The sequence below is a fragment of the Eleutherodactylus coqui genome, chromosome 7 (assembly GCF_035609145.1).
Source record: "Eleutherodactylus coqui strain aEleCoq1 chromosome 7, aEleCoq1.hap1, whole genome shotgun sequence".
NCBI classification, from domain to species: Eukaryota; Metazoa; Chordata; class Amphibia; order Anura; family Eleutherodactylidae; genus Eleutherodactylus; species Eleutherodactylus coqui.
In genome coordinates, this window is record NC_089843.1 from 102,987,755 (window position 1) to 103,009,162 (window position 21,408).

The window sequence follows — 21,408 nt, forward strand, 5'->3', positions numbered from 1 at the left end:
TTTACCCGCAATGCGGCCAGCGTAAAAACCCACCACCCATGTGAAAGGGGCCTTAGTCTGGCTACATATACACAGAGGCCCACAGGAAAGCCACTGGAATGGATTCTACTGGTAGTAGCTAGTTATTTTTGCCAATCATCTGAATGGCATATTTTTTGTTTCAGTATATGCTTCACATGATAGGAAGGGTAGTTGTTTTTTTTATTGCATTCAAAATAGTTTTTTGGTGTTGTATCAGTTTTGACCTGTTATTACAGTAGTGTATGAGCAGTGTTGTGTTTGCATTTTCTGATTACCGTATATATCGGCGTATAAGACGACTTTTGAACTCCGAAAAATCTGCTCTGAAGTCGGGGGTTGTTTTATACGCCGGTAATACAAAAAAAAGAAAGTGTCAAAAAAAAAAAAATCATTACTCACCTCCCCCAGCGTTCTGCGGTGCTGCTGCAGGCTGTCACTCCCTCCTGGTTGCTGGTCCCCTGCAGAGCATTGCTTTCTGGACGCAGGGCTTGAAATCCCCGCCTCCAGAAACCTAATACTGTGATTGGCTAACACACGTTGTCAGCCAATCACAGCCATTCAATGATGTCATTGAATGGCTGTGATTGGCTGAAGGCACGTGTGTTTTAGCCAATCACAGCCATTCAATGATGTCATTGAATGGCTGTGATTGGCTGACGGCGTGTGTTAGCCAATCACAGTATTAGCCTTCTGGAGGCAGGGATTTCAAGCCCTGCGTCCAGAATGCAATGCTCTACCGGGGACCAGGAGGGAGCGACAGCCTGCAGCAGCGCCGCGGAACGCCGGGGGAGATTAGTAATGTTTTGTTTTTTTTTGCTCCACTGTATTCCAGGCGTATAAGGTGACAGTTGGGGGGGTCGCCTTATACGCCGGAATATACGGTATTCATTTTTTTAAAAGAGTATCTGCACTTTAAAAAAAAATATTCATAGTGCTGCAGTGTCCTGTTGGGTTACCCCAGACACATGGCATACACTGAGGAGCTGGGAGGGTAAAGTGTTGGCTTGTCACAGCGGCACTTACCATGCTCCCTCCTGGGGGGCCCACTCGCAGCCAAGGCCAGGGCAGCGCTGAGCCACTTCTGGACACCCCGGCATGGGGATGCCCAATAAACAGGGAAAAAAGTGTAGAGCAATTTGTCATGAGTGATGCCACCGTTCCGATACCCCCCGACATGAACATCGACTGGGAAAAATAAATTAGCCACAGACAATTTAAGTACCTCACGTCCCCAGGAACGGTCAGAGCCTGGGAATAACTTTACTGGAAACTTCAGCAATACAAGGCACGAATTCAAAAGACACACTGGTGCAGGTAGGACAGAAGATTTGAGGTCAGGGAGAAAACTCAGGATGATACCGGTCCTGCAGTCTAAGTTATCTGTCAGGCACCGCTCCTGGACAGGGAACACTCCAGAGGGAGGATAAGGGTAGGAACACTCCACAGCCACTCGGTCAGACAAGTACCTCCACCAGCGGTCCCAGACTTAAGGACGCGTCGGTGTGCAAAACAGACAATTGTGTACCTCTGCACTAGGCCTTGACAGACTGAACTGGGTCTCTGCTTACTTTCTTTTTTTGGGGCTCACTTACAATCCATGCAGATCCTTGCACTCAGGAAACTTCTCCTCTTCTTCCATCTTCAACACATGAGGGCTGAAGGTGCCCCTATTTGTCTCTGTGTTTCCTCCTCTGGTGGAACTCAAGATGGAAGACCTCTTCCTGCTCTCAAGCACTCACATTTATACCTTCTCTCATAACACGAAACAGGAAAGAATTGTTACATTTGCAGACAGTCTCCATGCTTTGCAGACATTAACCCATCACACACTGCAGCTGTGCAAATATACTCAATAGAATGACAAGACAATTTGCACAGTGCATGAAGACAAGACATTACATGTATGACATTATGGAGGGGGCAGGAAAGCTTGTACTGGGCCACTACAGTGTCAGTGCATCAGGTCCGGCAGGCAGTGAGTGTTGTGAGAAGATAAGCCATCTGCAGAATAGAAGGGCTTCTCTACTTCACAGAACACTACCAGGGGGATGGCAGCATATGAGCGGGGAGAGCAGTAAAACATCGGGGGGGGGGAATAAATTCTATATTATAGAGATGCTTATTAATAAACTGTAATATGGGGACAGTTTTGTCTGCAGCTGTTCTATAGAGAACAGGTGCTGACTAGAGATGAGCGAGCATACTCGCTAAGGGCAATTACTCGATCGAGCATTGCCCTTAGCGAGTACCTGCCCGCTCGTAAGAAAAGATTCGGCTGCTGGCGGCGGGCGGGGAGCGACGGGGGCGAGCGGGGAGGAATGGAGGGGAGATCTCTCTCTCCCCCCCCCCCCCCCGCTCCCCCCTGCTCACCGCCGCAACTCACCTGTCACCCGCGCCAACAGCTGAACCCTTTCTTCCGAGCGAGGAGATACTCTTCCGAGCGAGGAGATACTCGCTCGAGCAATTGTCCTTAGCGAGTATGCTCGCTCATCTCTAGTTCTGACACATCTGGATGGTTTGCTCTTTAATATTATGCATTTAATGCAGTGATGTGAAGAGGAATTTCCCAGTCGTCGTCTTCATCTAGCTGCATAGTAGAAGAAGGGTTTTGTAAGAAAAATGTACAGAATAGACTACTAAAATCTACTGCATAAATGCTTAGAATTGCCTGTTCTGTGCATTTAAAAAAGTGTAAGAATTCTAAATGGAGGAATCTCTATAAGGGACCTTTGAGACAGATACAATTTGACCACATTTCACACTGCAGTAAATTCTGCCCAAAATTCTGAATGGCTTTGTGTAGATTTTACTGTGGAATGAAAATAGCTGACTACTATTGGCAATTCAACATCTAAATCTGCAACTTGCAGATTTTGGGGCAGAATTTCCAGTTTTTGATTAAGGAGCAGATTTGTGGTGCAGAATGCAGAAATATTCCGACTGCGAGAAAGGCCCCTACATAGCACAATTGCATGGACACTATGCGGCTCAACTATGGGGATAATTTACTATTTAGGCACATTATTAGCCTAATTTAAAGACATAAATAGACATAGTTCTTCTAGGCTGAGTAACTGTGCGAGATTCATTTAAAGGGGTTGTCCCGCGCCGGAACGGGTTTTTTTTTTTTTTAAACACCCCCCCCCCCCCCCCCGTTCGGCGCGAGACAACCCCGATGCAGGGGTTAAAAAAACCACCCGCACAGCGCTTACCTGAATCCCGGCGGTCCGGCGTCTTCATACTCACCTGCTGAAGATGGCCGCCGGGATCCTCTGTCTCCATGGACCGCAGGGCTTCTGTGCGGTCCATTGCCGATTCCAGCCTCCTGATTGGCTGGAATCGGCACGTGACGGGGCGGAGCTACACGGAGCTACACGGAGCCCCATTCAGAAAAGAAGAAGACCCGGACTGCGCAAGCGCGGCTAATTTGGCCATCGGAGGGCGAAAATTAGTCGGCACCATGGAGACGAGGACGCTAGCAACGGAGCAGGTAAGTATAAAACTTTTTATAACTTCTGTATGGCTCATAATTAATGCACAATGTATATTACAAAGTGCATTATTATGGCCATGCAGAAGTGTATAGACCCACTTGCTGCCTCGGGACAACCCCTTTAAGGGATTTACACAGAACTAGAAAAAAAGGTCTGCTGTTTTTCCAGAAACAGTAAAATGTCTGTCCACGGGCTGTGTCTGGTATTACATCTCATCCCGATACAAGTGAATGGAATACCAGCCACTGCCTGTGGACACACATGTTTCTGGTAACACAGCAGGCCATTTATTCTAATCCTAGACAACAGCTTCAAAACTAGTGCAAAGAAGAACTGCAGCATGTGTATATAGCTACCAACCAGATTCTCATTTGTCTCAATAGCCCTTTAGAAACTGATGCAGTGATATCTATCTATCTATCTATCTATCTATCTATCTATCTATCTATCTATCTATCTATCTATCTATCTCATATATATATCTCATATCTATCTATCTATCTATCTATCTATCTATCTATCTATCTATCTATCTATCTATCTATCTATCTATCTATCTATCTATTATCTATCTATCTATTATCTATCTATCTATTATCTATCTATCTATCTATGATCATATCTATCTAATATCTATCTCATATCTACGTATATATCTATCTATCTCATATCTATCTATCTATCTATCTATCTATCTATCTATCTCATATCTATCTATCTATGATCATATCTATCTAATATCTATCTCATATCTATCTATATATCCATCTATCTCATATCTATCTATCTATTTCATATCTATCTAAGTATCCATCCATCATCTATCCTGTTTGTCTAGTTAATAAGATATTCAATAGTTAAATCCACTTATTTCATGCTTTTGCTAATTCCAGTCCACAAGTGTTCCTCAAGGGTTTACAATGGTCTTTCAAGGATTGGTTCTTCAGCTCCCTCATCTGGTTAGAATGAACAGCAAGTAGTGCATATAATGCTTACTATCCAATATGCCAAAGCAAGCTGAGCAATGGATGGATCTACAGAGAAATTGCTACAGATGTAGCAAGAAAAAATATATGAAAAGAGATCAGAAAATACGGTACCTTCAGTATGATCAAAATGTATTTGCGTAACTAGTTCTCTTGTGGAAGACAAGTTTTGATGAATTCTGCATTATCCCTGATAATATTGTATTAGTTTAGTTATAGAAAAAATGCTCTAACAATCATTTTTACTGAGGTTGGTGGTTGGATCTACATTAATGATCTTTTTTAATATGGGGCATACATATATAATCACTTGATATTGGGTTCTGCCCCCATTAGGGCTTACAATTTTTAAATTCAACTATTAACATGTTTTTGAGGAAACCCACACAAAGTACCCTTTACCCAGAGTACCAGAGGAAACCCACACAAAAACAGGGAGAACACACAAACTCCATACAGTTGTTGTATTTGGTCAGATTTGAACCTAGAACCCCAGTGCTGTAAGGGAACAGTGCTATGAATTTAACTTTTAAGAAGTGCCATAAAAAGTACTGGATGTGCCAAAAATGTTCGAAATGTGCCACATTTTGACGAGGTTTACGAAATAGATACATGCAGACCGAAAAACAGTCAACAAAGGAGGCATACAAAGCTGAAATGTGCGACAATTTATGCTAGATATGCCAAAATTCCCATGGAACTTGTGTGACTTCGCTCAAAATTTACCTCTGAATGTGTGTTGGGCTGGTTTTTACACTGAATGGTATGAGTTTCTGGATTCACAGCCATATAAAGAGTGCTATCCCACTAAAATAATAAAAAATGTCTGAGGGTGTAAAAAAGAAAAGCAATTTGAGCACCAAAATGACGAGAGATGCTACCAAAATGACGAGAAATGATAGAGAAAAAATAACACCCAGATACTAAAATTAAATAGTTTTTCATAGAATCATAGAATCATAGAGCTGGAAGGAACCTCCAGGGTCATCGGGTCCAGCCCCCTGCTCAGTGCAGGATTCACTAAATCATCCCAGATAGATATTTGTCAAGCCTTTGTTTGAAAACTTCCATTAAAGGAGAACTCACTACCTCCCATGGCAACCTGTTCCACTCATTGATCACCCTCACTGTCAGAAAGTTTTTTCTAATATCTAATCTGTGTCTCCTCCCTTCCAGTTTCATTCCATTGCTTCTAGTCTTTCCTTGTGCAAATGAGAATAAGGCTGATCCTCTGCAGTGTAACAGCCCTTCTTTTATTTGTAGACAGCTATTAGGTCTCCTCTTAGCCTTCTTTTTTGCAAGCTAAGCATTCCCAGATCCTTTAACCGTTCCTCATAGGACATGATTTGCAGACCGCTCACCATCTTGGTAACTCTTCTCTGAACTTGCTCCAGTTTGTCTATGTCTTTTTTAAAGTGGGGTGCCCAGAACTGGACACAGTATTCCAGATAAGGTCTGGCTAAGACAGAGTAGAGGGGGATAATTACCTCATGTGATCTAGACTCTATGCTTCTCTTAATACAGAATTCTGTTTGCCTTTTTGGCTGCTACATCACATTGTTGACTCATGTTCAGTCTATGATCTATTAGTATACCCAAGTCTTTATCACATGTGCTGCTTAGCCCAATTCCTCCCATTCTGTATGTGCATTTTTCCTTTTTCTTGCCCAGATTTCTGAATGTGCTCAAAAATTACATAAGAGACTGAAAGAATGAGCAATAAAATTGTACCAAATTCGGCAAATACATAGCCAGAAAATGTGCCAACCCATTACCTATGCTATTTGAACCAAGTTTTAATATGCACTTAATATTTGCACTTGTTTTCTGACATACAGCTTCACACATGTGTCAGAAACCTCCAGAACACAGAGGCCACACCCACTTTTGTAAGAAAAAAAAAGGCTGGGTTATTCTTAAATCTTCATCCATTTTGGAACAAATCAGTTGTAAATATGTTGTAAAAATAGTACACCATTATTCCAACACAAATTACACAACAAATCTGTCAGAAAAAGCTTTATAAATAAGCCCCTTTTTATCTTGCTTCAAAACCCTTTGAAATCAGCTGAAATTACCAGGGTCACTTGTTGCCAGCCATACATTCCTCTGTAGTGGTCACTGCAGGGAACACAAAGCATTACATGGAGGCTATTCATATAATTGACCATTAATGTAATACAGTAGTTCTTGATTTTGTTTCATATAAGGAGAACCCTGTATGCTGATGATGACCACATTCTCCTTGACACACCATTTATTAACCCTATAAGGATGTGGCTCTTTTTTTTATTTTCATTTTCAGTTTTTTCTTCCCACTTTCAAAAAAATCATAACTCTTATTTATCCCTCAATGTAACTGTCTCAGGTCTTGTTTTTTGTAGCACAAGTTATATTTTTTAATGGTTCTATTTAATGTACCATATACGGTACTGAAAACATCTAAAAAGTGGAGAGAAATGGAAAGAAACGTAATTCTGCCATCTTTGGATGGGTCTTGTTTCTACCGCATACATAGTGCAGTAAAAAGGACATGATAACTTCATTATATACCTCACTACAATTGCAACGTTTTTATGGAATGTCCTGTAGTTTTTGGAGTACATATGACTTATTGATCGCTCTTTTTTTAAATTTTTTTCTTGGAGAAGGAGTGACCAAAAAAAGCAAAATTCAGACATTTTGCTTTTTTTTCTGACGACGTTCACTGTGTGGTATAATGTGTTATTTTGATAGATTGGATTTTTATGGACACTGTGATGTAAAATGTTTATTTAAAATGTTTTTTATTTTGATTTTTTTAAGTATACATATGGGTAAAGGTTTTCTTTTGTTTGAATTGTATTACCTTTTTTATAATTAAGATAGCTTTTTTGCACTCATTTTTATATCTGTTTTGCTATGCCCCCATAGTATTGCATTACACCTCAATGTCAGAGACAGGCTATCAAGCCATGAACAATCTGCAATGGCAGCCCGGGGGGCCTCCAGAAGGCCCCCAGTGGCCATTGAAAACAGCACCCCATGATCAGGGCTTATGGTGATTTGGGCTGTTGCTGGCAGGTGTTAGCTGTCAAAGACAGGCGACACCCACATTGTATGAAGCTGGATCTCAATCCACACAAACCTCCATGACGTAACTGTAGCCATGGAGCATTAAGGTGTTTATTAGGATTTGGCAGTCGTGAAAGGTGTTCTATGTCACTTTCACATTCCCACACAGCAACAGCTTGGGGTAAGAACCAATGTTTCTACACACCATTTTAACTCCTTAAATGATCATACCCTCCCCAAAATTTATGACTACACTGCATTTTAATTGGAGAACCTCAGAGCTAAATTTCAAGTGTCATACCAAAGAATCTAAATACATTAGGTTAATGCAAAATGTTAGTTATTAATTTTTGACAAAGATTTCTAACATTCCATTTTCACTTTGTCATTGTGGGGTATTGAGCGCCGAATGGTGGGGAAAAGCTGGAATTTTTTTCCAATTTGCACAAGGCCACGACATATTTTTTTTTTTTTTAAGTGAAAGGGTCTAAAGAGTTTCTAAATGTTTTGCAAAATCCTACATTCTGCAGAGACCAGATATGCATGTCAGTGGTTAGCACTGTTGTCTTGCAGCACTAGGATTCTGGGTTAAAATAGGAGAAAAGGCGGCTTGAATATTTGTATTGTGCTTATGTGGATTTCCTCCTGCACTTGAACATGTTTCTGATTGGTTAATTGGTTTCCTATATCACTGACATTAGTGTGTATTTAAAGGTCCCCACAATAAAGTTGTTGTGTCCAGTCAACTGTCTGTCATATGTGAATGGCGGCCTCCTAGCTCTCCCCTGACGCAGTATGTTTGTGGAAAGAAGAATTAGGCACATTACATTTTAAGGTGTTATTTAGATGAGCATGGGCGCAACTACGCTTGGTGGCACGGAGTGTAGTTGTACCTGAATGAGGGGAATTCCTTTTCCTTCAACGGCTTTTCAAACCCTGTGCTAGAGTGCAGGAGTTTGAAAATAGCCACGGGAAGATAGGTGCCACCCGATCTTCCCAACACGTGGTTTTCACTACATGCGGAAAAGTTAGGGCAGGTCCTATCTTTTCTCGACTGTACAATTAACAGGCAAGACTCTCGATAGTAAAAATGAAACCACTGATATCCATTGATATCAGTGGCTTTGTTTTGTCCCCTTATCCTTTAGACAGATGACAGGTAAGCACTAAGCAACCACCTGCCTCAGTATAGGGAGGGTCTGTGAGTGGTTGTTCATCAATGTCCTCCATATGTGTTACTTGCTCTTCCATTTACAGTGGGGGAAAAAAGTATTTAGTCAGATATCAATTGTACAAGTTCTCCGACTTAAAAAGATGAGAGAGGCCTGTAATTGACATCATAGGTAGACCTCAACTATGAGAGACAACATGAGAAAACACATCCCGAAAATCATATTGTCTGGTTTTTAACAAATTTATTTGCAAATAATGGTAGAAACTAAGTATTTGGTCACCTACAAACAAGCAGGATTTCTGGGTCTCACAGACCTGGAACTTCTTTTTTAAGAGGCTCCTCTGTCCTCCACTCATTACCTGTAGCAATGGCACCTGTTTGAACTTGTTATCAGTATAAAAGACACCTGTCCACAACGTCAAGCAGTCACACTCCAAACTCCACTATGGTGAAGACCAAAGAGCTGTCAAAGGACACCAGAAACAAAATTGTAGCCCTGCACCAGACTGGGAAGACTAAATATGCAATAGGCAAGTAGCTTGGTGTGAAGAAATCAACTGTGGGAGCAATAATTAGAAAATTGAAGAGATACAAGACCACTGATAATCTCCCTCGATCTGGGGCTCCACGCAAGATCTTACCCCGTGGGGTCACAATGATCACAAGAACGGTGAGCAAAAATCCCAGAACCACACAGGAAAACCTAGTGAATGACCTGCAGAGAGCTGGGACAAATGTAACAAAGGCTACCATCAGTAACACACTACGCCGCCACACAGGACCTCCGACACATTCTATACATCTTTGGAATCGTGTCACCCCTAGGCATCCTGTTGTCCTATCCAGCCGAACTGACGAAGGGGTTCTTCCCCGAAACGCGTATTCCATTGCTGGTTTTTAATTTCTGAAAAAATAATAAAAAAGAAGTGCTTTCACCATCACACATTGGACTATGATCTACATCTTCTAGTAGCTTAGAGTGTTGCGCCTCCATACCAGTTCTTTTCACATTCTTTTCGCTACACTTACGCCCACACTGGTGGAGCGTCATCTGGTTGGCAGCACCTCCACCATTCAAAATACTCAATCATTGAAAACTCTTTGTACTCCATAAATATTCCACTACCCTCACTGGGTCTTGCTCCACCCTCCTTTTTCATTTCTTTTACTCACTATATAGAAAAAGTCAGACTCACCCTATTGCTGATGTGGGGTCATTCTCATCAGGGTGAGAGCTCCGTTCATAGGTAAGGTCTTCTTGTATTAGAAGATTTAGAGTTAGGCCAGTGTTACACAGGGGTAAGCACATTTATGTGAGCATTTCTGCTGCATACTTGCATAATGGGTAATGCACAATTGCACAATTATGTGTGTGGTTTACTGTACTTTTTGTGTGCACAAAAAAACACATAACCATACTCCCTGTCGGGACACGAGCCCAGAAACTCCTAAACTTCAGGCAGCGGCTCTATCAGCTGAGCTATCCAGCCCTTTGGATAGCTCTGCTGCATGACCCTGTTTCCTGCATGCTCCTCTTTCCCTGATTGGCCCCACCCTGTCTCTTGATTAGCTACATTATATAAACCTGTCCCTGTCTCTCTCCTTGCAAGCTCCACTACCTGCCCGCTCCTCACAGCATTTACAGTAAAAGCCATATGTGTATGAGTTCAACAAATTTCAGCCACATGGTGCAAAAAAAAAAATCCATGTGGAATCTGTAGCGGAATGGCATATGTTGGGGAATTTCTGCACAGGTTTAACCTCTTCAAGTGAGGAGGTAAATTCCAAATCATAATCTCTTCAAAATCCACATGCATCATGTGGATTTTGCTGTGGATTTTAATACGGATCTGCAGAAAATTTGTAGCAATTTTCCACTATGAAAAATCATCTGTGTGAATGGACCAGTAGTAGTATATGGAAAGCAAACCAATATGTAAGCTGTTCATATCCCCCATCCACAAAATGATTTTTATTATATAACTGGAGAATTGCACATGGATTCATCAATTTTGTGTTTTAATGCATTTTTGCTGTGTAATTTTCCCTTTTATTTTGTTTTATATATTTTCATTGCCCTTCCGAGCTGCTTTTCCTTTAATTATTTTTCGGTATTATTCTTTTCAGCATTATTATTATTATTATTATTTGCTTATTGTGTGTTGACATTACTTGCAGAGAAAATGAATATGTATTTTCCGAGTGATTTTCATTTCTGTATTAAAAGTGAACTGACATTTGACATGTCACAGTGGCATTTTTACAGCACCATTTGTCTGCATTTTAATTAGCCACTCTCTGAAATTGTTGGTAATTGTGTTTATAGTATTTGCCTAGAGATAGGAAGAAAAAACAATGTCTGCTATATTATTTAAAAATTACATATCATTGACAAGTTGTTCAAAAGTACACCACGGGGAAGAATTGTGGCTTATCACAGATCAGATGTGGTTACAAAGCAATAATGAACTTAGCTAATCAATTTTTCTGGATGGCAATAAATCAAAGCGGATATAAAATTGTGCATCGTTATTGACCTCTAGTGTAATCTCGTCTTGAGTGGTGTTTATGTCTATGAGAAGATAACGGTGGAAAGGATGGAATCTATTGTTTTGCATTCAGAACTCCCCACATTTCATTCTCTGAAGGAACACACGTTCCAACGGATGTGCTTTACACTTAATGAATGTTTACTTCTACCGATAAGAAGGAAATGAACAGATTGCTGGAACCATCTACTTTGTAGTAAGCAAAAATTCAGATCCCTAAAGATGTCTGTTTACTAAATAGATCAGCTTTTAGCTTTTTTAGTTCCCTTTAACTGAACTGCAGTGGGAGGTTGTATAGAGGTAAATACTAACAGTGGGGTGAACCATCAAGGTTACTGTTACATTAGATGTAAATTTAATGAATAGTTTTGACAAAAAGGGAAGAAGATAAAGCACAGTACTAGAATCACTTTTTTGCTGACAGACAGAAAATGGATGTCTCATAAATATAACCTCTGTCCATATGCCCCGTAAAGGCATATCTGTATTACAGAGAGGCTTTCTCCACATTGAGATCCTCCTCCTACCAATAAATATAACTCCTGCATTGATAAAGCTATATACAACATACACTGAACAATTAGGCTGGGTTCACACAGGGAGGATTCCCGTCGGAAATCTCGCGGTTTGGCCGCAGCAAAAACCGTGAGATTTCCGCCGGGAGAACCGCCGCGGTGGCTTTGAAGCGGCCCGGCCGCTTGCTTTTACGTTGCGGCCGGCGCTCCCATAGAGGAGAGCGCGGCTGCGACGAAAATAAACAAAAAAAAAAAAGTAAATAGACATGCTGCATCTTTTGAAACCGCAGCTGCGGCGGCCGCAGCCGCGGTTTCGGCCGGGCTTACTGCAGCGGATTGGCCGTCCCGCATTGGATTAGCGGCCGCATTTGCCGCGGCCAAATGCCGCGCGGCAAAGCCGCGGCAAATCCGCCCTGTGTGAACCCAACTGGTTGAAACATAGACAGACATCCAACAGAAGATCACACAGTTGCAGGCCATAGGTAGTTGATCCTAGAGGCAAACATCAGGTAGTATTTTTATTATCTCAGCAATGACATGCCATAGTTGAGCAACTGACCAGCAATATAACAGAGGGGAAGTTAGGTAAGTTTCCACAATGACCAGAGTCCTCATATGGAGTTGGGTTTAATAGGTGAAAACCAACATGGATGTCCCCGATGACCTTGTGTCATCACCAAAAAAGACTTGCATGGGCCCAGACGGGATGTCAGTGGACCATGCACATATGGCAGAAGACCATCTGAAGTGATGAGACCTGTTTCCTCCCGAACCATGGCAAGATCTGCATATGAGTGCTGATTGATGTGAGTTGCTCCCGAAAATATCGAACGCAACTTTTTAACCCCTACGCGCCACAGGGTGTAAGTGTATGTCCTGGCAGAGGGTTACTTAATGTAACAGGATGTACACCTGTGGATAGCACTAGATCAGAAAAGATTCTGCGATATCCGGCAGCGGGAGGCGGGTGTTACTGATAGCCAGCCTCCCGCTGCAACAGTGCGCTCCCTCTGTGACATCATCGGACCCCTGCAATGTAATCATGGAAAGCTGATGGGTTGCGATGGCAACAGGACACCAGCTACCGTTGTCCTGCTTTGCTATTGCCTATGATCGCTATTAATAGCGATGAGGCATTGCAGGAACAAAGTCCTTTAATGCTCTATCATTTATATCACAGATGTTATGTTACAAATCCCCTGTAGTGACATTAAAAATGTAAAAAAAAGGAAAAAATAGTGTAAAAAAACTGAAAAATGTTAAAAAATGTAAGTAAAAAAACCCTTTTTTTTACCTCCTCTATTATTATAAAAAAATGTTTTTAAAATACCACATATTTGTTATCGATGTATCTGTAATGACTCGTACAACAAATTGAACACACTTTTTATCCTGCATGGCAAAAAGCATTAAAAAAAAACTAAAAAACTGAGGCAAATTGCTTACTTTTCCCATTTTGTCTCCCACAACATGCAATTAAGGTGATCAAAAAAGCTATATGTACCCCAAAATAGTATCGATAAAAACAACAGGTCATCATGCAAAAAACAAGCCCTTACATAGCTACATCCATTGAAAAATAAAAAAGTTAGAGGACTTTGAATGCAGAAATTTAGGGAAAAAATTTCCACAAAAAGATTTCTTATTTCGGAAAAGTGGAAAAACCTAAAAAAAAAAAGAATTTTGGTAACGCTGTAATCATACAGACCCACAAAATAAATGTATTGTTTCATTTATGCTGCATGATTAATGCTATAAAAAAAAAAAAAAACTGGAGAGTTAATGTGTTTCTCTCCCAGCTATCATAAAAAAATTACAATATTCTCTATGTATCCATAAAAAGGCAGCAATAGCCCTCATACGGCTGTATTGATGAAAAAATAAAAAAGTTATGCCTTTTGAAAAGTGGAAATGAAAATCCCCCAAAAATCATTGCTTCCTTATTACAGTTGAGTGAACATACTCTGCCGAGCTTGATGCTCGTTTGAGTATTAGCGTACTCGATGGTGCTCGTTACTCGAGTGAGCATCAAACCGTGTTCGACCCCGCCCCAGTTGTTGGCTCCTCCCTGCTGTGACGTGCCTGTTTTGGCCCCTCCACGCCTCTACGCAGCACGTCAATGGCAAATCTTTTGTCTGGCAGGCAGGAGAGAGAGAGAGAGAGACCCAGAAAAAAAAAAAAAGCTCAGGACCCGGCGTCCCACATACAAAAATGCTTGAGTCTCCCATTGTAGTCAATGGGGTTCGTTACTCGAGTAGAGCTCTCGAATTTTACGAAAAGCTCGACTCAAATAACGAGGACCCGAGCATTTGGGTGCTCGCTCATCTCTAGTCCTTATACATAAAATAGGCCATGTCTTTAAGGGGTTAATCGTCCGTGTGCATGTACCCTAAAAGCAAAATTGTGTTAGCGGACATTCAGCATTTACTATCATTCACTTATAAAGATATGCTTATGAAGATATCATAGAGGAGAATGCTCCACTTGGGATCCCACAGAGCCTGAATGGAGTACCACTCTCCACGCATTACATTGAGTGTCATGTGATCATACATTTTGTTTGGACCAAAGCACATTTCCCAAAGTGAGGTTAGAGAAGCTGGATTGGCAGTAATTTGCAACGCTTGGCTTCATTAGATATCCCCATCTATTCTCTGCTACAGAAACGTAAAATATATAGGTTAATATTCAACTATCACAGAGTCTTTTTCTCTACCTGTAGTGCACGTTTGTTTATTATGTAGCTCATGCCAGTTGGCATTGGCTCTCTGTCTGTATAACTAATATTTGAGTACCGTTACTTTTACAGAAGCTACTGTAGAATGTTATGTCTGCTACTACATGAAGTTCCTCTATACCATGGGTGCACAACTTTTTCTGGTAGATTGCATCACTTGGAGGTTCAGCAATGAAACTTAATGGAGTATTCCTACTTGAGACATTTATGACATATCAACTGTATAGGTGGAGGTTCCACTACTGATTAAAATATCACTGCAGTAAGTATAGTCCAAATTTGTTTGAACCTTGTCACTGTTTGGACTCTAAAACATAACTTTTAATATTATCCTTAAAATTGAAACAAAAATCTACAGACACACATAGTACATACATTAAAGTATGAAGTGTATAGGATGCTTCTTACGTTTTTGCGTGACTTATTTAGATAATTAATTAATAAGGATAAGCGAGTATACGCGCTAAGGGCAATTGCTCGAGCGAGCATTGCCTTTAGCGAGTATCTCCCCCGCTCAAGACTGAAGGTTCGGGTGCTGGCGGCAGGCAGGGAGAGAGCGGGGGAGAGCGGGGAGGAACGGAGGGGAGATCTCTCTCTCCCTCTCCCCCCCCCCCGCTCCCTCCTGCTGACAGCCGCTACTCACCGCCCCCCCGCGGTGCCTTTAGCGAGTATACTCGCTCATCTCTATTAATTAACCATCATTTTATTTATTGACTGGTGTTCAATGCCCTAGATTTTTCTATATTATTACTTCTATATAGATGCCACTGTAGAGTATCCTGGGTATGACTCAATTTTAATGACTCCCAGAGGCATAAGGGAGTTTATATGACAATACCTTAAACCATAAGGGATAATTCCAACCTATGAGGTATTGATCACAAGCGATCTTAATAGTCATAAAGGCCAAAAATAATTCTGCCACTGCTTCGAATAAATCAATTCTGGGCCGTTAACTATGTCTAATCTGGCCCGACGCGTTTCGCTCCGCATTGGAGCTCCTCAGGGACCTGAAGATGCACCTTAGATATGCCTCTCTACTGAGTTCCACTACTGAGTCTCACAGCTGTTGAGGGAATAGGAGTCACCTGCTCCCTGTTCACTTTGTGGATGAAACACTGCATTTGTGTAGCTTTCTGTATTTTAATTCATGGAAGTTATGGAAACATTTGAATTCTTGAACTACACTACAGAGATTTGCAAGTGTTGGAGCAATTGTTTAAATTAGGTGATACTCAATTGTTATCATAGCCTTGTCAATCAGGTTGCGTAATTATTGATCGATGCATCAGAGAAGAGAAGAGCTTAGAGACATCACCTGACTGTTTCATGTGTGTCTTCTCCAATGCACCGCTGAATTGGGCATACTTGACTGATGAGGCTTCGTTAGTCCTTGAGTATCACCTAAAAGCAGATGATAACTCTAACACATACATGTAGAACTACTTTTCCACCTAATCGCCTTCTTTCTGAAGTACTGCACAGTGGGTCAGGGGAACTCATTCTTCCATATATCAAAGATTTATTATGTATCCTGTAGAACTGAAAATAGCAGCAAGTCGAAATAAGGTTTATTATTATTCAATGTGTTTTTTTCAGTTTGACTAAACAGCTTTATTTATATTAAAAAAGTTTAGAACTCATTTTGGATACGTTTTTACTCCAGAAGTAAAGTGCACAATATTTAAGTGTATATGTAGGAGACAATTCACTCTGTTTGTGTGCACGGCACAGTATGAGGCACTATATGTTATTCACCGTTTTGTCAGTATTCTGTGCTAAGTGCTGCTTCCCTACAGTTCTGCTTTTTGATGTATGTTTTGCATAATCTCTTGTACCGCTTTAGTGTCTGACAGAAATGTTTGTGTTAGCAAAACTGAAGATTGAAGCAATATACCCAATATCACATTTGGTCTTCTTTTAATAAAGTTTTTCTGTTTCTCCTGAATCACTACTTATTGGAGCATTTATCTTATTAGCATAATAAGATATTTGGCTTGTTTTATTTATCATTTTTGAAAGAAAAAAATGTGTCCTACAGTTGTTCTCTTCTATGGAAGTTTTAAAAATTACCTGGACTGAGATATCATCGATTCATTGCTTGTTTCTCTGGGCCTAGATGAGTTGAGCACAGTGAGAAATTGCATCAGCGTAGCTCTTTACTGCACCAAAAAGAAATCAGAGGGGGATATTTAAATTAGAAATGACACTGCAGCTGCCTGATGATGACAAAGGTGCTAACAGCAAGTCACGCTATGCAGCCACACTGTCTTCTGTAACACAAGATCCCCTACTGCAGCAAGGCCGGTAAAATGAGTATCAAGCTGGGTACTCATTTCACTGATCTTGGAAGGATGGAAAGCTGAGTGAACCTTGAGACAGCTACCTGAACCATGGAGGGATTGAACTGGCAACCTTCAGGTTGTGAGTGAGATCTTAGGACTGCATTTCTGCTGCCTTAACAATTTGCACCACACTGGGCTTGACTGTCCAGGTACTGACTAGTCTGACCAGACTGGCCTACCAAGATTTCTCCCTATAGGGCCTATGGACAAACCATGACTGCATATCACTGTCAATATAATCTGATTGCACCACTAAAAGGCTATGGGTACAGTGTTATATAATTGGAAAGCAAGTATTGGAAGAATCAAAAAAGCACATTGTGCTTGTTGTCTTCAATGACAATGAATTGATCACATGACATTCTGCCACTGAGACCCCAGCAACCAGCTGTAATTTTTGGAACCACCACAACGGGCACTCACTATAATGGCCAACTATGTTATATATGGCTGCAGGCACTTATTATAATGGCCAACTATATTATATATGGCTATGGGTACTAGTGCACAGACATCCTGAGACCTTCAACAAGAGATGCTTTCTGCAGCATTCCATAGGGATACCGCGGACACCTGACATACACAGGGAGGTGGGAGGGTTAAGTGCTGATGTGTCATGGTGGCACTTACCATATTTTTTCCAAGAGGGAACACACACAGCCAAGGCCAGAGTATCACTGCAGATCACCAAAGACACCCCTAGTATAGGGAATGCCAATAAACAGGAGAATGGGGGTAGTAGTTGTCACGGGTGACGCCACCGTTCCTACACACCGGAATAATACTCGGCGGAGAATAATTACAGACACAGTCTTTTAGCACCTCGGGTCCCTAGGAAGTAGAGATGAGCGAACATACTCGTCCGAGCTTGATGCTCGGGCGAATATTAGGGTGTTCGGGATGTTCGTTATTCGTAACGAACACCACACGATGTTCGGATGTTCGGGTTACTTTAACTTTCTTCCCTGAGAAATCTTTTCTATATGCGCTCAATGGGGCCGGCGGCAGCAGCGCCAACCCCATTGAGAACATATAGAAGACAAATCCTTCTTCTCTGCCACAGCTGTAACAGCTGTGACAGAGAAGAACGATGTTTGCCCATTGAATTCAATGGAACCGGCAATACAGCCGACTCCACTGAATGCAATGGGCTGCCGGCGATCGCGGGATGAATTGTCGGAAAGGGGTTAAATATATAAGCCCTTTCCTGCAATTCATCCAGAAATGTGTAAAAATAAAATATATATATATATACTCACCTGGTGCCGGCAGACGGAGTTCAGCGCGGCAGGCTGCAGTTCTCCTGAACTGCTCTGAACAGCTGTGAGTAGTATTCAGCAGCCGGGGATTTAAAATCCCCGCCTGCTGAATAAGATGCCTCTGAATGGTCACAGCCTGACCAATCAGAGGCCAGCCCTCACTCACACCCATTCATGAATTCATGAATGGGTGAGTGAGGGCTGCCTCTGATTGGCTCAGGGGCAGCTCTCCTGCCCCTGAGCCAATCAGAGGCAGCCCTCACTCACCCATTGACTTCAATGGGGTTCGTTATTCGAAACGAACACCCGAACATCGCGGGAAGTTCGTTTCGAATAACGCGAACCCGAACATTTTGGTGTTCGCTCATCTTTACTAGGAAGGCACGGTATAAACTTTACTTTAGTAAATTTGCAGAAACAATTATCACATGGCAATTTAGGTGCAGTCTATACAGTACAGGCAAGACAAGAGGCTTAAGGTCAAGGAGGAAACACAGGATGACACCGGTCCTGCAGTCCACGTTATCTGTCAGGAACCGCTCCTGGAAGGGAACACTCGGAGGAGGAAAGGGGTAGGGATCACTCCACAGACACTCTGCCAGTAGTTATTGACTTTCACCCAGCCCTGGAGATGCGTGGGTGTAAACACTTAAGGAGTGTACTTCTATGTGGGGATCCTGGCTCTGGACGGCCACGTAGGAAAACTTGAAGAATTACTTAGTACCTCTGCACTGGCCTTGTCTTACAGAATTACTTACGAATGCTCTCTCATATATATATGGGGCTCACTCCACTCACATCCAGAACTCAATCATAATGGGATATCTCTCCTCTGCTTCCATCTTCACCACAAAGAAGCTGAAGGTTAGAGATGAGCGAACACCAAAATGTTCGGGTGTTCGTTATTCGGAACGAACTTCCCGTGATGCTCGAGGGTTCGTTTCGAACAACGAACCCCATTGAAGTCAATGGGCGACCAGAACATTTTTGTATTTCGCCGATGCTCGCTAAGGTTTTCATGTGTGAAAATCTGGGCAATTCAGGAAAGTGATGGGAATGACACAGTGACGGATAGGGCAGGCGAGGGGCTACGTGTTGGGCTGCATCTCAAGTTCACAGGTCCCACTATTAAGCCACAATACCGGCAAGAGTGGGCCCCCCCCCCCCTCCCAACAACTTTTACTTCTGAAAAGCCCTCATTAGCATGGCATACCTTTGCTAAGCACCACACTACCTCCAACAAAGCACAATCACTGCCTGCATGACACTCCACTGACACTTCTCCTGGGTTACATGCTGCCCAACCGCCCCCCCTCCCCCCCCACAGCGCACACCAAAGTGTCCCTGGGCAGCCTTCAGCTGCCCTCATGCCACACCACGCTCATGTCTATTTAGAATTGCGTCTGCCATGACGAGGGACCGCAGGCACACACTGCAGAGGTTGGCACGGCTAGGCAGCGACCCTCTTTAAAAGTGGCGGAGCGATAGCCCACAATGCTGTACAGAAGCAATGAGAAATAGAATCCTGTGCCACCGCCATCAGGAGCTGCACACGTGGGCATAGCAATGGGGAACCTATGTGCCACACACTATTCATTCTGTCAAGGTGTCTGCATGCCCCAGTCAGACCGGGCTTTTTAATTCATAGACACAGGCAGGTACAACTCCCTATTGTGAAGTCCCTGTCGACCCACAGCATGGGTGGCTCCCTGGAACCCACCGGCGGTACACAGAAATATCCCATTGCATTGCCCAACACAGCTGAGGTAGTAATGTCGTGCTTAATGCAGGTGGGCTTCGGCCCACACTGCATGCCCCAGTCTGACTGGGGTTCTTTATAAGTGTACAGATGTAGTAAAAACTCCGTGTGCACCTACAGCATGGGTGGGTGCCAGGAAGCCACCGGCGGTACATAGAAATATCCCATTGCATTGCCCAACACAGCTGAGGTAGTAATGTTGTGCTTAACCCTTTCCAATCCAATTTGTATATGGTTTTCCTAGGGGGCTTACTCTTTTTCTGCTGTTATACAACGGCGCTATATGCTGGCTAAAGCCAGTACTGCATGAGCTGACACGTAGGATAGGCTCCGACAGCAGAGAGGCTGGCAATATACAGTAAGAGAACCCCGACGGACGTCTACCAACAACGGAGCTGTACAGCCTTAAACCCTAATGTCTTCACAGGTCACACAGTGGACTGGAAAGGGTTAATGCAGGTGGGTTTCGGCCCACACTGCATGCCCCAGTCAGACTGGGGTTCTTTACAAGTGGACACATGTAGGTTAAACTCCCTGTGGACCCACTGCCTGGGTGGGTGCCAGGAAGCCACCGGCGGTACATAGAAATATCCCATTGCATTGCCCAACACAGCTGAGGTAGTAATGTCGTGCGTAATACAGGTGGGCTTCGGCCCACACTGCATGCCCCAGTCAGACGGGTTCTTTAGAAGTGTACAGATGTATTAAAAACTCAGTGTGCACCTACAGCATGGGTGGCTCCCTGGAACCCACCGGCGGTACACAAAAATATCCCATTGCATTGCCCAACACAGCTGAGGTAGTAATGTCGTGCTTAATGCAGGTGGGCTTCGGCCCACACTGCATGCCCCAGTCAGACTGGGGTTCTTTACAAGTGGACACATGTAGGTTAAACTCCCTGTGGACCCACTGCCTGGGTGGGTGCCAGGAAGCCACCGGCGGTACATAGAAATATCCCATTGCATTGCCCAACACAGCTGAGGTAGTAATGTCGTGCGTAATACAGGTGGGCTTCGGCCCACACTGCATGCCCCAGTCAGACGGGTTCTTTAGAAGTGTACAGATGTATTAAAAACTCAGTGTGCACCTACAGCATGGGTGGCTCCCTGGAACCCACCGGCGGTACACAAAAATATCCCATTGCATTGCCCAACACAGCTGAGGTAACGTCAGCTGTAATGCAGGTGGCCTAAAAATTAATTTGATTACACTGTAGGCGAGGGCCCACAAAAATTGCTGTATCAACAGTACTAATGTACATCCCAAAAATTGGCCATGGCCAGCCAAGAGGGCAGGTGAAACCCATTAATCGCTTTGGTTAATGTGGCTTAAGTGGTAACTAGGCCTGGAGGCAGCCCAGTGTAACGAAAAATTGGTTCAAGTTAAAGTTCCAATGCTTTTAAGCGCATTGAAACTTATAAAAATTGTTCTGAAAAATTATTTGAGTGAGCCTTGTGGCCCTAAGAAAAATTGCCCGTTCAGCGTGATTACGTGAGGTTTCAGGAGGAGGAGCAG